The sequence below is a fragment of the Dermochelys coriacea genome, chromosome 21 (assembly GCF_009764565.3).
Source record: "Dermochelys coriacea isolate rDerCor1 chromosome 21, rDerCor1.pri.v4, whole genome shotgun sequence".
Taxonomy (NCBI): domain Eukaryota; kingdom Metazoa; phylum Chordata; order Testudines; family Dermochelyidae; genus Dermochelys; species Dermochelys coriacea.
This window is the reverse complement of record NC_050088.1, coordinates 13,842,562-13,860,081: the sequence shown is the minus strand read 5'-3', so window position 1 is coordinate 13,860,081 and position 17,520 is coordinate 13,842,562. Positions and strand designations below refer to the sequence as shown.

At 46.5% G+C, this 17,520-nt stretch overlaps 1 protein-coding gene across 5 annotated transcripts in view; it reads right to left on the bottom strand.

The window, feature by feature from the left end:
- The window catches only part of PPFIA4 (PTPRF interacting protein alpha 4), a 173,351-nt gene that overhangs the window by 71,796 nt on the left and 84,035 nt on the right, over positions 1-17,520 (bottom strand). The gene's annotated exons all lie outside the window — the stretch shown is intronic.

The window sequence follows — 17,520 nt, the reverse complement described above, 5'->3', positions numbered from 1 at the left end:
ATACGAATGACATAACTGAGAGATATTTTATGCCAGATGGTTCATGTGAGATATCATTGGAAAGGGTATGATTTACTGAATGTGATTATACAATCTGTGTGCCTGTATCATTTCATTGTTAATGTATATTCCACTAAATGCATCCGATGAAGTGAGCTGTAGCTCATGAAAGCTTATGCTCAAATAAATTTGTTAGTCTCTAAGGTGCCACAAGTCCTCCTTTTCTTTTTGTATCATTTGTATATCTGAAGTTAGGAATATTGACTATGAATCTGTATTTCAGCTATGCTACTTTGAGTGATGCCTACTGTTAACACTTCAGGTACAACCACGGAAAAGCCAGACAGGGGATGGCCCATCAGCGAGGATGATAGACTATGAAAAGCTTGGCCTTCCTGCGGACCCCCCATACTGCTCCTGACTCATGGACGCTGTTAGCCTACAGAGTCAGCAGGTCTTGTCACCTGATACTAAAACATTACCTGGGACTTCTTGTAACTTTCCACTGTAAGGGAAGGGGAGGGGGGTCAAGTTTGGGAAACAAAAGATTCCTGTCTTATGTAAATCCTATTTAAGGGTGGGGAGGAAGGCAAACAGGTCTCCTCCTCTCCATAGCCTGTCTGCCCAAGAAGAAAGACTGCAAAAGGGAAGGCAAGGGGGAAGTCCAGACTGAGACAGGTCCAGTCTGAAAAGGAATATAACTGGAACTCTGAACCACAGAAACTTTGCAAACTGCCTGCAATGCTATCAAGGGTGAGAAATATTATTTGTAACCAATTGCTTTAGTGAAACTAGCTTAGTTTGTGTGTTTGATTTCATTTGCTTAGTAATCTGCTTTATTCTGTTTGCTACCCATTTTACCACTTAAAATCTGTCTTTTGTAGTTAATAAAATTTGTTTTATTTATAATATAACCCAGTTTCTGTAATTTCTAACTGAGGGGCGGGGGGCGAGAAGTTGTGCATACCTTCCTCCACATTGAGGGAGGAGGTGGATTTCATAACATACCTTTGGGTCTGCACTCCAAGGGAGGTGGACATCTGAGTGCTGGAGCAAGTCCCTTAAGCAGAGTCTTCCCAGAGTTGATCTGCGGCTGGGTGTCGCCCTACCTGTGTGTGTGTGTGTTCGAGGAGGTTTTCAGAGCCTGGCTCAGCAAGACAGGTTAAAGGGGGCCCATGCTAGCAGAACAGGTAGACTCACTGGTATCTCAGCACATCAGGTGGCTTCCCAAGGGGTCCAACCCGTCACACAGAGAAAGAGTGAATGGGGGATTCCCCTACCCTGTCCAGCCTCCCTCTCCTACCAAACAGTTGAGAACAATTCTCTGGAGCTAATGGAACCACCACAAGCTCCTCTTGGTTCAGATTCCAACATCTCCAGTTTCTTCATCTGCCTCCCTGGCTCCCCTGAAATAACTGCCCTCCCCTGGCAGGACCCAATCGGCCCTCACATTGCTCTCCCCAAGAGCCATGCAGGCAGCCCCATTTGCTATCTAGACAGGAAGCAGCTCCAGGGCTCCTAGAGCAAGTGGTTCTGGAGCATGTTGCTCACAGCAGCCCCACTTAACCCAGCCCACCAGCCTCCTACACCTGTCTGTGCCGTGCAGGATGTCTGGTCTAAGGTACTTCTATGACCTCCATCACCGTAGTATCCGAGCCTTGCAACGTTTACCCCATGTGGCAGGGCAGTGCTGTATCTCCATTATACAGATGGGAAACTGAGGCCCAGAGAGGGGAAGTGACTCACCCAAGGTCACACAGGGAGGCTGTGGCACAGTAGAGACCTGAACCTGGGTCTCCCAAGTCCCAGATTTCCACACTAACCTCTGAGCCATCCTTGCTCCCTATGTTGCTCCCTATATTTGACAATCTAGGTGTCTGCCTCTAGAGCAGCAGCATTTGGAGAGACCAGAGAGAAATTACCTCGTCTGGTCTAAGGGCTGGAAGCAGCAGATCAAAAGCGCAAGAAAGTCTGAACTGTGCTGAGCGCCCACCAGAACATCACAGTAAATCAGGCGTCTTCAGACAGGGCAGAATCTGGGGGGTTTTACCAGGGGGTCTAAACACTAGCCGAGGATTTAGAAACAGCTTGGAACGCATTGAGCAGGGGCTGTCTCCACAGTTCCTTAGCTGCAGTATGCACCCAGGAGAACAGCATTTGCCCAGGAAGCTCTCAGTGGGTCTGCTTGGCAGCTTTGCACAAGAACTGAACCAGTGGAGAGAAATACTAAACTGAGCAGCGCGCCCCGTCGTAAGCACATTGCCCCCGGGCCCCAGGCACTGCACTGGCTGCCGAGGGTGCAGTTTGAGATGTGGACTTGGAGCTACGGAGCCCTAAGTAGCCCGGCACCTGCTCCAGAGACCGCCTCTCTCCCCACTCCACCGGCTTCAATCAGCATAGGCACTCCAGCTGGAGCCCTCACGGTTTACAAGGGGGGGTCTGACTTTGGCCCTTGCACCCCAGCTTGGTCCAAAGCAGCCCAGATGTGTTGCCCTTTAGAACATCCTGCAAAGATCATCCATTCACTCGGGCTTCTTGGGTGGGTGTTTGATGAGGGAGGGGTATTTCTCTTGGTTACTGGTGGGGGTGGGGAGTGTATTATTAACAAGAAGTGTTTCTCATAGAGCTGTCAAAAGTACGTGGAAAAGGCACTTTTTCTCCTCTGTATAATACAAAATTAGTCCGTGTGTTCCTACAGCAGCTTCTTTGCAAACAGTGCAATCGTACGTATGATCTTGCTGAACAGGAAGGGAAAAGACACACAGAAACACCCCTGTTTTTAACCTCGCAGGGGCTTGGATGAGAAGATTTTCTCCTTGGAAATTAAGATCAGCTATCCACAGCTTAGCCCAGACAAATGCTGCCCATTGCTCCTCTCTCCGGAGTTTCTATTCCATTCTATACAGAATTTATAACACTCCTGGGGTTCTGACCGCTCTGATCACAGGTCCAGAGGATCCCATCATGCCACTGCTCCTCTTCGTGTGTTGACAGGCTAAAGGAGACACATGGAATTGGGAGCTTCTTGGAACAGGGATCATGGCTTTGCACAGCACCTAGCCCGTGGTACTCTGCTCTGGACTGGGGCACTACAGTAATAGCAATACTGATTACTAAAAGGCAGACAGAGCGAGGACCGGTGCCCATCAGCAGGTATGCAGGAGAGCATAGGGTGGAGGGAGTCTGCAGAAGACAGCCCCTTTGAGATGAGGCAGTGCACAGACACAAGACAATGCAGAGGGGACATAACAGCACAGGTGACCATTTGAGATGGCCCAGCCCGAGGGCTCTCTTCCAACAAGGTGTGAATCCTTCCAGCCATCAGGCAAATTGTCAAAATAGGAAGCACGTTGGCCTCCCTGATGTGCAGGGCATGACTAGATGGGATTATGTTTTTATCTCTCTGCTGATGCCCCAACCCCTGACCCTGGAGAAGGCAACTTTCCCCACGTGGATACTATTCCCGGAGGGACTTTTTAATCTGTTTTTTTTCCTATGCTCAGAATCCGATTAAAGCTCGAGCCCCTTTTAAACTAAGAACAGTTGACGAGGTGGAATGTAAATCAGGAGATTGGATCCCTCTGTCTGTGTCTTGTTTAACGTTTCAGATGCTTTTTTTGTATCCAAGCTCGGGAGGGAAATCTGTAGGAAATCTCAGTCTGAGGGAAATCTCAACCTCATGGATTGAGAACTGGTTAAAAGACAAGGAGCAAAGGGTAGGAATAAACGGTAAATTTTCAGAATGGAGGGAGTAACTAGTAGTGTTCCCCAAGGGTCAGTCCTAGGACCCATCCTCTTCAACTTATTCATAAATGATCTGGAGAAAGGGGTAAACAGTGAGGTGGCAAAATTTGCAGATGATACTAAAGGGATCTGCTCAAGATTGTTAAGACCAAAGCAGACTGTGAAGAACTTCAAAAAGATCTCTCAAAACTAAGTGATTGGGCAACAAAATGGCAAATGAAATGTAATGTGGATAAATGTAAAGTAATGCACATTGGAAAAAAATAACCCCAATTATACATACAATATGATGGGGGCTAATTTAGCTACAATGAATCAGGAGAAAGATCTTGGAGTCATCGTGGATAGTTCTCTGAAGATGTCCAAGCAAAAAAGCAACCCTGATATTCTATGATTCTATGACTCATTAAGAAAGGGATAGAGAATAAGACGGAGAATATCTTATTGCCCTTATATAAATCGATGGTACGCCCACATCTTGAATACTGCATACAGATGTGGTCCCCTCATCTCAAAAAAGATATACTGGCATTAGAAAAGGTTCAGAAAAGGGCAACTAAAATAATTAGGGGTTTGGAACGGGCCCCATATGAGGAGAGATTAAAGAGGCTAGGACTTTTCAGCTTGGAAAAGAGGAGACTAAGGGGGGATATGATAGAGGTCTATAAAATCATGAGTGGTGTGGAGAAAGTGAATACGGAAAAGTTATTTACTTGTTCCCAGAATATAAGAACTGGGGGTCACCAAACAAAATTAATGGGTAGCAGGTTTAAAACAAATGAAAGGAAGTTCTTCTTCACTCAGTGCACAGTCAATCTGTGGAACTCCTTGCCTGAGGAGGTTGTGAAGGCTAGGACTATATCAGGGTTTAAAAGAGAACTGGATAAATTCATGGAAGTTAAGTCCATTAATGGCTATTAGCCAGGATGGGTAAGGAATGGTGTCCCTAGCTTCTGTCTGTCAGAGGATGGAGATGGATGGCAGGAAAGAGATCACTAGATCATTACCTGTTAGGTTCACTCCCTCTGGGGCACCTGGCATTGGCCACTGTTGGTAGAAAGGATACAGGGCTTGATGGCCTTTCTTATGAATGCTGAGCACACATAATGAGTCCAGTTTGTGGGCACCTGTTGGTGCCCGTCAAATCCTACCTAAATCTTTATTTTGCATCTCCATGTTGCAAAATCTTTATTTTGCATCCACCTGTTGATATCGGGAGTTCTGTAGCACACCAACCTCAGTATAAAACTTGACTGTTTATGCAATAGATTTTCTGCTTTTCCTACCTCTTCTTCCTGTCAAGGACTCTGTGCTAATTGGGTGTTTTACTGCAACAGGTTCCAAGCCACTCTGAGTTGCTTCCTGGGGTATCCCAAATGGCTTTTATATCACTGATAACGCCATTGGTTTTTTTAAACCAAGTGCCATAGGGATGGTGAACCCTGGCTCCCTGGTATCGTACATGCCATTTGGGACACGTCAGTGTTTTGGAGAAAGAAATCCAATCAATGAGAACACAAGTACTCCCTGGACCTGCCTGCTTTTCAACATGAAGCCGAACTGGGCGAATTCATCAACAATCCCCATTTACTAGCAGACTCAGAAAATTAGCCAGTCTCTCTTTGGGAGATGAGCCAGAGCCCATATCCATCCAACCTAGAGCCCCTCCTGGCAGACGCTTCCCCAGCCTCTCACTCTGTATATCCCTTATGGATTAAGTGAGACACCGCAAAGGCTGACAGCACGTGTGTGTGTCTCTATCTCTGTGTTATGCAAGAGCTCAGTAGCACATGTGTTACTCTCTATGGATTACGCAGGGGCTCTGTGAAAGCCAACAAGCAGAAAGCATGGCTGTGAGACACGCCACGTATGTTCCGAGGCTCCTAAGCATCCAGATGAGGTTGGCACATTGATGGCTATTTCATATTTAGGGATACGTTTACAAAGTCCCTTCATAGGCTGAAACGCATCTTGAGAAGAGTTTAGACGCAAACCACAAGCATCACTATAGATAGCTCACAGCACCCCGGATTTTGGGAGCCCTAGCAAAAAATATCAGGGTGAATCTCCATAGCTGGCCTTCCCAAAAATGTCAAGGCCAACTCTGGGCACAGGTACCTGAACATGATGCACAGCAATCTCTGAAGTGTGAAGAGACCTGAAAAATTATTCTGTGAGCCTATGCAAAAGGCTACAGTTGGCCCTGTCCAAGTGAGAGTCCCGAGAATGGCAAATAGAACAGCACACCTTTGGCAATTCCCAGAATGGCTAATTGGGCAGGGAACAGTCACCTGCTGCAGATTTCACTGGGGAAATTTGCAAAGGGAGATGCACAAATTTTCCCCAAAACCATCCCCAGCTGATGAATCCTTTGGAAATATGGCAAGTGTGGTGGCACACTTGCAATTACTATTATTATTTGCATGACGGTGATGCCTAGAAGTCCTCGTCATACACCAGGGCCTGGCTGTGCTCGGTGCTGTACAAACTCACAACATTGCATACCCAAGTCACACCTGCGTCAGGCAGAATGACTTTGCCCATCACCATTACAGCTCCACACAGCAGATACTCCTCATGCTGGATACGGGCCGTAACCATGCAAAAAGTGATGCTAGCTGCAGCTGAACCAGGAAACCTGGCTGACCCCCAAGCAGAACAGAAGTTGTCACATGCTGTCTATTGAGTGATCCGCACAGAGAAGGCTCCAGTTATCCTGGTCTGTGCTGTCGCAAGCAGGGGAAGGGAGGACACCGTTTACAGAGCAGTCCTAGGCTACGTGATGCTGACAGCCTGCAGAGACTGGACCGCTTGCTCTAGCAAACCAATCCTTCATCCTGAACAGCAAAGAGATTAAAAAAAAAAATCTGTGCGACACCCAGACAGCTCCTGCCCCCACTAGAATTAACATGCACCACCCACTGGGGTGCTCCGAAAACAGGGCTCACACTCAATCACGCAGGAGGAAAGCAAGTCCCCTATCCAGAACGCAGCCAAGGCTGCAGGAGCCATCGTCCAAGCCATTTGTGCCAGCCAATCGCTCCCCATCACAATGTGGATGAAATTGCAAGTGTTGCCATTGTGCTCTGCAGAGCGGAGTGAGGGACAATGCTTTTAGCTATCTAGAGGCAGCGCCTCTCCCCAGAACTGCCCCACAGGGCCCAGGAAGTTACGAGCACCCCTTGCAGAGGTATAATCAGTGCCTGTCGTGGCACTCGCTGGCTCCAAACTTGGGGCACTGCTTCTCCCCAGAGCGGGCCTAGGACACAGCTGGTGCAGGGCCAGGCTGCAGCCCTAGCGCCAGCTGAGAATCCTGCGAGGCTGGAGACGGGCTGGCTGGAAAAAGTCTGTTCCATTCTTGGCATCTCCTCTACCATCCCCATCCCGTTCCTGCCTCCGAGGGAGAAGCTCAGTCAGTTCCTATCCCTCCCTGGCCAGCATGCTCACCCTAGTACTCCCCCTCTACCCCCCACCCACTGATAGAGAGAGGCTGACCCACGCCTGCTGGATTGGATGCTTACCACTGTCTCTCCTCTAGCGTCCCTCCCTAGTGTGGAGCCTGGAGGCTGATGGAAAGGAACTTGGCAGTACAGCAGTGTATCTCCCCAGGGATAGGTGCATCTATTCAAGGCCCTGGGCCAAACTCAGGGGTGAGTTTAAGCTGGTGTAAATCACAGCTTCTTTCAGCTCCTCCAGGTGTAAGTGACACCAGTTAGACTCCTGTCGACTCTGGCGCAGGGACTGCTCTGAGTGTCTAGCGAACACATTGGAGTCCCTTGCTAACGTAGGCGCCCCTTACTAGAGGGGTCTCTGGACTTAACTGGGAGAGTTCCGGCGCGGAAGACCCTGAGCGCTGCGATCCAGCCTTGGAGACGACAACTCCCAGGAGGCCTTGGGGAAGAGAGACTGCCAGGGGATGCGAGGAGAGCATGCGGTGGGCTCCATTTTTTGAAGAGGAGTGGAGATGGCTTGATGGAGCTCTGTCCAAGCCAAGAGGCCACATGCTGCTAGGAAGCCAGAAGCTGCTGCTGCGAGCCTGCTGGGGCTTTGACCAAACAGGGAACCACAGAGGCTGTTGCTGTGCCCGGAGCTGACTGAGGTGGGCATGCAGCGAAGGCAGTGGGTGTAACCACCACCTTGGTTTGGGAAAGACCACTCCACCTCTTCTCCAAAGTGGTTGTTGACCTCTGGTTCAAACAACTCCAGTCTAACCCTAACCCTATTTCCAAATTAGAGTTGTTCTGCCCCTTGTTGCCCTGGCTAGATGGATTCACTGGACCAACAAAGTGCCCACACGAGCATCTAGAACTCTGAAACCCAGAAGCGTGCACACACTCAGGGGTGGGGTAAATGGGGGCCGTGTAAATGCAAGTTCGAGAAGTTTCATTTACTACTGTAAACTGTATTTGTTAATTGATTTATCGAACTGCCCCCTGCTGATTTAAATTAGCAGTGACATTTAATCGCAGTCTGTCATTCTTAAATTGTTAAGGAAAGATGTGCTCACTCCAGTGTAAGTGCAGATTGTTTAGAATTAGGGTTTTTGGTTTAGACCCATTGCAAAGATGAGCTCAGGTTCATTCCTGGAGGCTCCCAAGGCACGCCCTTGAGAGTGAACAGGGCCCAGCCAGGTGGAGGCACGGCCATTTTTAATTTCCTTTGCAAGTCAGAGGACTGTAGGAGAGGAGTGGAGAGAGGATTCCCATCCAGCCAACATCACCCCAGGGTACTCCGGATTTCCTTTACTGCTGACATCATCAGGCACCCGGGCATGCAGGTAAGCATCGCCTGCTCCCCAGTAACCCAGGGAAGAAAGGGCAGGTTATATTAACATGTATCATCCTCATATACAGATCACCTCCAAATCTGACCCACTGAGGATACGAGAAGGTAGAAATCAGAATAGGGTGGGGGCTACTTTACCATGCACCGATTTACACCTTCCAGTTAGTCCCTTTACTTGCTGCACTCCTCTTCTGGCCCCTCAGCTGGCAAGTTACACCCATCAAGACTCCCCGGGGCTGAGATTCAGAGGGCCAAATTCAGAGAGGGCAGATAAGGTGATTGCAAGGGGATGCAAGGCTAGGGGTGTCTACGTTAGCGTAATGTACGTGACTTCATTGGAGCCAGATTCCGCTGTGAACTTGGCCCTTTACGCCCATCCCGCAACTGACTCTTGGGAATAGCGATAAGGTGGTCACGTTGCAGCATAGATTTTCCCTGGGGGCCTCATATAAAAAGATCTTTCCTTTCTTTTCCCCTTTCTTTGAGGGTAGAGTTAAGAGTAAGTGTCTCCTTCCCTCTGTTGCTGACCAAGAGCCCTTGCAGATGAGAGAACTGCGTGGCAGATCTCGCTCTGACTGTAGATCTCAGCACGTGCAGAGAAGGCTGGACTATCACAAGCTTTCCAGGCTAAGCAGGGATACCTATAAGTGGATTAGAAAGTGAAACAGGGAGGCCTAATAGCTCAATGGCTCAAATTAAGAATGATTATAAACAGAGCTGGAAACTAACCAAAAGGGCCCAAGGAGGGGACCCCCCGAAAAAGGCAGCTCCAGACATTCCAAATCTTCAGGGCTTGTATTAAAACCCAAAGTGTAGGTCAGTATAACTAGGCAGACAGAGCTGCGAGCCCGAAGGACCCGCCCCATGGTTCGTTGTTTCCCTCTCCGCCCAGTGAGGATAATGTGAAGTGCTTGGAGATCTACTGATGAAAAGTGCGATAGAAAAGCTAAGGATTATTCCTATGCCTCACAGAACTGGTATTACCTCCATATATGGCACTGGTGAGACCAGTACGGGAACACTGTGCCCAGTTCTGGGGTCCACACTTGCAAAAAAGATGTTGAAAATATGGAAAGCGTGCAAGAAAAGAGCTACAAGAATGATCCCAGGGCTGGAAAACCCGTGAGAAACCCATGACATTCAGTCTTTTAAACTAGCGGGGCTAAGAGGCAACTTAAGCACAAGATCATGGACTATGAAGCTAAACGAAGTAAGATTGGAAATAAAGGGCACATTTTTACCTCTGAGGATAACTAACTAGGGCTGTCGATTAATCAGAGTTAACTCATGCGATTAACTCCAAAAAATTAATCGCAATTAAAAAAATTAATTGCGATCAATCTCACTTTTAATCGTACAGTTAAACAATACAATACCAATTGAAATTTATTAAATATTTGTGGATGTTTTCTACATTTTCAAATATATTGATTTCAATTACAACACAGAGTACAAAATATACACTTCTCACTTTATATTATTATTTTAGATCATTTTAACAATGCAAATATTTGTAAACAAAAGAAAGAGTAATTTTCAATTCACCTCATACAAGTACTGTAGTGCAATCTCTTTAGCATGAAAGTGCAAATTAAAAATGTAGATTTTTTTTTTGCTATATAACTGCGCTCAAAACAAAACAAAGTAAAACTTTAGAGCCTACAAGTCCACTCAGTTCTTGTTCAGCCAATCGCTCAGACAAACAAGTTTGTTTACATTTATGGGAGATAATGCTGTCCACTTCTTATTTACAGTGTCACCTGAAAGTGAGAACAGACATTTGCATGGCACTTTTGTAGCCGGCATTGCAAGGTATGTACGTGCGAGATATAAAAAATGTATTAAAGCAAATGTTAAAAAATTATATAATACATAGGTTGGGAAAAGAGTGACTGTACGTCTGGGTATAATGCTTAGATTATCCACAAATACAAAGGTTTCAGAGTAGCAGCCGTGTTAGTCTGTATTCGCAAAAAGAAAAGGAGGACTTGTGGCACCTTAGAGACGAACAAATTTATTTGAGCATAAGCTTTCATGAGCTACAGCTCACTTCATTGGATGCATTCAGTGACAAATACAGTGGGGAGATTTATATACTCACACAGAGAACATGAAACAATGGGTTTTATCATACACACTGTAAGGAGAAAGAAAAGGAGTACTTGTGGCACCTTAGAGACTAACAAATTTATTAGAGCATAAGCTTTCGTGAGCTACAGCTCACTTCATCGGATGCATTTGGTGGAAAAAACAGAGGAGAGATTTATATACACACACACAGAGAATGTGTGTGTATATAAATCTCTCCTCTGTTTTTTCCACCAAATGCATCCGATGAAGTGAGCTGTAGCTCACGAAAGCTTATGCTCTAATAAATTTGTTAGTCTCTAAGGTGCCACAAGTACTCCTTTTCTTTTTGCGAATACAGACTAACACGGCTGCTACTCTGAAAACTGTAAGGAGAGTGATCACTTAAGATGAGCTATTACCAGCGGGGGGGGGGGGGAGGAGGGGGGAGAGGGAGGAGGAAAACCTTTTATGGTGATAATCAAGGTGGGCCATTTCCAGCAGTTAACAAGAACGTCTGAGGAACAGTGGGGGGTGGGGTGGGGGGAGAAATAACATGGGGAAATAGTTTACTTCGTGTAATGACCCATCCACTCCCAGTCTCTATTCAAGCCTAAGTTAATTGTATCCAGTTTGCAAATTAATTCCAATTCAGCAGTCTCTCCTTGGAGTCTGTTTTTAAATTTTTTTTGTTGAAGGATAACCACCCTCAGGTCTGTAATCTAGTGATCAGAGAGATTGAAGTGTTCTCCGACTGGTTTTTGAATGTTATAATTCTTGACGTCTGATTTGTGTCCATTTATTCTTTTACGTAGAGACTGTCCAGTTTGACCAATGTACATGGCAGAGGGACATTGCTGGCACATGATGGCATATATCACATTGGTAGACGCGCAGGTGAATGAGCCTCTGATAGTGTGGCTGATGTGATTAGGCCCTATGATGGTGTCCCCTGAATAGATATGTGGACAGAGTTGGCAACGGGCTTTGTTGCAAGGATAGGTTCCTGGGTTAGTGGTTCTGTTGTGTGGTGTGTGGTTGCTGGTGAGTATTTGCTTCAGGTTGGGGGGCTGTCTGTAAGCAAGGACTGGCCTGTCTCCCAAGATCTGTGAGAGTGATGGGTCGTCCTTCAGGATAGGTTGTAGATCCTTGATGATGCATTGGAGAGGTTTTAGTTGAGGGCTGAAGGTGATGGCTAGTGGCGTTTTGTTATTTTCTTTGTTGGGCCTGTCCTGGAGTAGGTGACTTCTGGGTACTCTTCTGGCTCTGTCAATCTGTTTCTTCACTTCAGCAGGTGGGTATTGTAGTTGTAGGAATGCATGATAGAGATCTTGTAGGTGTTTGTCTCTGTCTGAGGGGTTGGAGCAAATGCGGTTATATCGTAGAGCTTGGCTGTAGACAATGGATCGTGTGGTGTGATCTGGATGAAAGCTAGAGGCATGTAGGTAGGAATAGCGGTCAGTAGGTTTCCGATATAGGGTGGTGTTTATGTGACCATCGCTTATTAGCACCGTAGTGTCCAGGAAGTGGATCTCTTGTGTGGACTGGTCCAGGCTGAGGTTGATGGTGGGATGGAAATTGTTGAAATCATGGTGGAATTCCTCAAGGGCTTCTTTTCCATGGGTGCAGATGATGAAAATGTCATCAATGTAGCGCAAGTAGAGTAGGGGCATTAGGGGACGAGAGCTGAGGAAGCGTTGTTCTAAGTCAGCCATAAAAATGTTGGCATGCTGTGGGGCCATGCGGGTACCAATCGCAGTGCCGCTGATTTGAAGGTATGAATTGTCCCCAAATGTGAAATAGTTATGGATGAGGACAAAGTCACAAAGTTTGGCCACTAGGTTAGCCATGACATTATCGGGGATACTGTTCCTGGCAGCTTGTAGTCCATCTTTGTGTGGAAGATTGGTGTAGAGGCTTCTACATCCATAGTGGCCAGGATGGTGTTTTCAGGAAGATCACCAATGGACTGTAGTTTCCTCAGGAAGTCAGTGGTGTCTCGAAGATAGCTGGGAGTGCTGGTAGCGTAGGGCCTGAGGAGGGAGTCTACATAGCCAGACAATCCTGCTGTCAGGGTGCCAATGCCTGAGATGATGGGGCGTCCAGGATTTCCAGGTTTATGGATCTTGGGTAGCAGACAGAATACCCCAGGTCAGGGTTCCAGGGGTGTGTCTGCGGATTTGTTCTTGTTCAACAGAACGCCACTAGCCATCACCTTCAGCCCCCAACTAAAACCTCTCCAACGCGTCATCAAGGATCTACAACTTATCCTGACGGACAACCCATCACTCTCACAGATTTTGGGAGACAGGCCAGTCCTTGCTTACAGACAGCCCCCAACCTGAAGCAAATACTCACCAGCAACCACACACTATACAACAGAACCACTAACCCAGGAACCTATCCCTGCAACAAAGCCTGTTGCCAACTCTGTCCACATATCTATTCAGGGGACACCATCATAGGGCCTAATCATATCAGCCACACTATCAGAGGCTCGTTCACCTGCACATCTACCAATGTTATATGCCATCATGTGCCAGCAATGCCCCTCTGCCATGTACATTGGTCAAACTGGACAGTCTCTACGTAAAAGAATAAATGGACACAAATCAGACGTCAAGAATTATAACTTTCAAAAACCAGTTGGAGATCACTTCAATCTCTCTGGTCACTCGTTTCAGAGTAGCAGCCGTGTTAGTCTGTATTCGCAAAAAGAAAAGGAGTACTTGTAGCACCTTAGAGACTAACAAATTTATTTGAGCATAAGCTTTCGTGAGCTACGGCTCACTTCCACCAAATGCAACCGATGAAGTGAGCTGTAGCTCACGAAAGCTTAAGCTCAAATAAATTTGTTAGTCTCTAAGGTGCCACAAGTACTCCTTTTCTCTTTCCACAAATACAAAGTTTGTTTTTAAAGTCATATGATACATAGAGTACAGAATCAGCAATAACCCAAATTTAGGTGAATAGATTTAACAATACAGTTTAGATATTAGAATCTAAATACACAGGTGCATCACTCATGAAAAGTTGTACAGAGTTTTGGTTGTAGAAAGCAAATTATATCAATGAGTGGAGATTGTCCCTCAGTAATTGAGAATTAAGTTGGTTGTCCATTTAGAAAATACAATCTGTGAGGACAGTATTTGTTACTTTCCTGACTACACTTCTCATCAGTACTCCAACTCCTCCCTCTTGATATTGCCGATGTCCAGTGATGTGTTCTATGTAGATGTCCCTCGACCACCTGATGGCATCCAATACCATGAGTTGCTGCATCAGCTGAGCGTAGCTGTAAGGGACTGCGGAAGACTTTGTTACAGCCTAGCTAGGGAGCTTCCACTTTCTCGAGCCGAGAGGCTACTGTGGGACATAGATAGCTGCTTCGTTACTTTGGGATAGAGATAGTTTTTGAAGGACACAGCTGCTTTGCATGGCCCTTTGCCAGGTAGTAGAAAGCCCCCCTTTAAGAAGCACCTAACTTTATATTCATGAGCTGTTTTTGTGTAATGCTTATTAATGCTGACTGTCTGCCCCTCCGTCGGACTCCATCCTGGGTTCCCCGCCTCCGTGACTGCAACGCTTGGAGACCCCGTTGCGGTTGGGTCACTAACCTTCAATAAAGCCAATAACTCACAGCTGTGTGTAAGCCTCATTTTTCTCAGAGTACTTCTGCCAGACCTGTGGTGCTTCGAGCCCAGAACAGTAGCGTTGACCAATTCCACATTCTCTCAGCACTCGTTCGTTACTGGGGTCCCATGTGCCTAAGGCTCCGACCATCAGTGCGTGTGTCTGGACCTGGTAACCCTTACCTCTCAAGGTTTTGGCCAGAGAGGCATATTTCTCTACCTTTCGAGCTCGGGCATCATGGAAGGCCGGGGTCCTGTTCTCGAAGGGCACTATGACATCCACCGTGATCTTCTTCTGGTCCTCGTTGGTGATGATGATGTCCGGGTCACAGTTGGCTATCGGTTCCGGGGATAGTGGAGTTTATGGCAACCTTCCCCACGGGTGCGGGATGGCTCTGGCCAGGCGATCTTGGATGACATTGTGTTGCAGCTGCCAGGCTCCGGAATGGGGCTTGCAGCTACACAAGACATGGAGTAGTGTCTTGTTGGTGTAGCCGCACTTCCTGCATCGCTTGTCCCGATTCCCGTGGCGGATGGCTCCGTTCAGTGGGACACAGTTGACCCGGGCCCTCTGGTTGGCAAATCAGGTGAAGCTGCCCCCGGGAGGAAGTGGTTGCTGACGTCCCACTTGCAAGTCACCCTGAACGCCTTGCCCTGGTCCGTCTTCCGTTTCAGATTTTCCACTTATTGGCAGCGGATGGCATCTTTCAGTGTCCTCTCCAGCATGATTCTAGCTCTCGGAGTGATGATAGTGTGATCTGTATTCTTCACCTGTGGCATCAGGACTCCCAACTCCTGGCATTCCTCACACCATGCTAAACATTCATATGCCCCTTCATGCTTTGACCACCACTCAGACATGCTTCCATGCTGATGATGCTCATTAAAAAAACGTGCTAATTAAATTTGTGACTGAACTCCTTGGGGGGAAATTGCATGTCTCCTGCTGTTTTACCTGCATCCTGCCATATATTTCATATGATAGCAGTCTCGGATGACGACCCAGCACATGTTGTTCATTTTAAGAACACTTTCACTGCAGATTTGACAAAACACAAAGAAGGCACCAATGTGAGATTTCTAAAGATAGCTACAGCACTCGACCCAAGGTTTAAGAATCTGAAGTGCCTTTCAAAATCTGACAGGGAGGAGGTGTGGTGCATGCTTTCAGAAGAGTTAAAAGAGCAACACTCTAATGCGGAAACTACAGAACCCGAACCACCAAAAAAGAAAAATCAACTTCTGCTAGTGGCATCTGACTCAGATAATGAAATTGAATGTGCACCGGTCTGCACCGCTTTGGATTGTTATCGAGGAGAACCTGTCATGGGCATGGATGCATGTCCTCTGGAATGGTGGTTGAAGCATGAAGGGACATATGAATCTTTAGCGCATCTGGCATATAAATATCTTGTGATGCCGGCTACAACAGTGCCATGAGAATGCCTGTTCTCACTTTCAGGTGACATTTTAAACAAGAAACAGGCAGCATTATCTCCTGCAAATGTAAACAAACTTGTTTAAGCTATTGGCTGAACAAGAAGTAGGACTGAGTGGACTTGTGGGCTCTAAAGTTTTACTTTGTTTTATTTTAGAGTGGAGTTATTTTTTGTACATAATTCTACATTTGTAAGTTCAGCTTTCATGATAGAGATTGCACTACAGTACTTGTATGAAGTGAATTGAAAAATACTATTTCCTTTCTTTTTCACAGTGCAAATATTTGTCATCAAAAATAATAATAGAAAGTGAGCACTGTACACTTTGTATTCTGAGTTGTAATTGAAATCAATATATTTGAAAATGTAGAAAATATCCAAAACTATTTAAATACATGGTATTCTCTTATTGCTTAACAGTGAGATTAATCGCGATTAATTTTTTAATCACTTGACAGCCCTGTAACTAACCTTTGGAAAAATCTTACAAGAGATGTGTTGGATTCACCGTGACTTGAAGTTTATAAATCAACACTGAACATCTCTTTTCTACATCTCCAGCTTGACCACAAGCTCTAGGTTGGAGGCAGGAATCCCGGGTGAAGTTCTCTGTCCAGTGAGCTGCAGGACGTGTGCATTACACAGGCACAATGGTCCCTTCTAGTCTTAAAATCTATGACATTATGAAACTGGTGCAACCTGGGCTGCTACACCTAATTTGGTTTCCACTTGGTTCTCAGCACGGTACTTTAACTCGATTCCTTCCTGAGTTACACTGTAGCACTAAAAGCCCTATTTAAATCTAATTAACAGTGTTCACAAAGGGGTTTTGCACCAGTTTAAATTGCTTTTTTAAACCAATTTAAAGTCAAATTGGAGCAGATACAGAGAAGGGCTGCTAGGGATGGAGAGCCTGTTTGATGAGAGCAGATGGCAAGAGGAAGGCTGAGGGGGGACCCAGTTGCTCTCTATAAATACATTGGGGGGGGGCAAACGCCAGCAAGGCAGAAGCACAACTGAAGTTAATGGAGATTGTTGGCACCAGAACAAATGGGGATAAACTGGCCACAAATACATGTAAGCTGGAAATGAGAAGAGGGTTTCTAACCAGGGAGGTTCTGGAACCACCTCCCAACACAAGTCGTGGGGGCAAACATGTATCTGGGTATAAGATGGAGCTTGATGTGTTGATGAACAGGCTGATAGGGTGGGATTGCGTGAAGGGTTCCTTACAGCCGTATGGTTTTAAGTTTTAATCCAGACAAGAACATTAAGAAAGCAAAGTGAAAGTACTCCCAAATCAGGGAATGCCAAAGTTAAGGCTGCCTGCATAACCCTAACTCTGCCCCTTTGAGCATACGCTTTCCATTATAGCTACATCTCGAGATGCTGTAAATTGGTGTAGTTATGCTGAAGTCAATGCTGAGGCTCTGGCCCAACGGTCCTTAGCTACAGAAGCATATTCCATCTTTCCTCCAGGTCCCTTGCCTCAGTCAGTGGTTTGCAGAGGCTGAATTAGCCAGAGCTCTCATACATATGGGCCTTGTTTTTGGCCCAGCTCGGTCTCAAGTTTGAGTCTGCAGTAAATCCAGATTTACACCAATGTAGCTAAGAGAGAATCCGGGCCCCCCGCAGACAGGCTGGGTGGTGTGTAACAAACTAAGCAGGCGCCCACTGATCACGGGTTAAGTCTCGGTTTACAGTCTATCAACTTATCTGCTTTTCTGTACTACACTTCCCCCCACCCCCACTTGCCCAATCACCCTGGGACCAGAGTCCCAGGGGAGAGGGAAATGCTCCTTAGCTCCAGCTGAACAATGGATGGATATGGGTGACGGATCTTCTCACGCCAG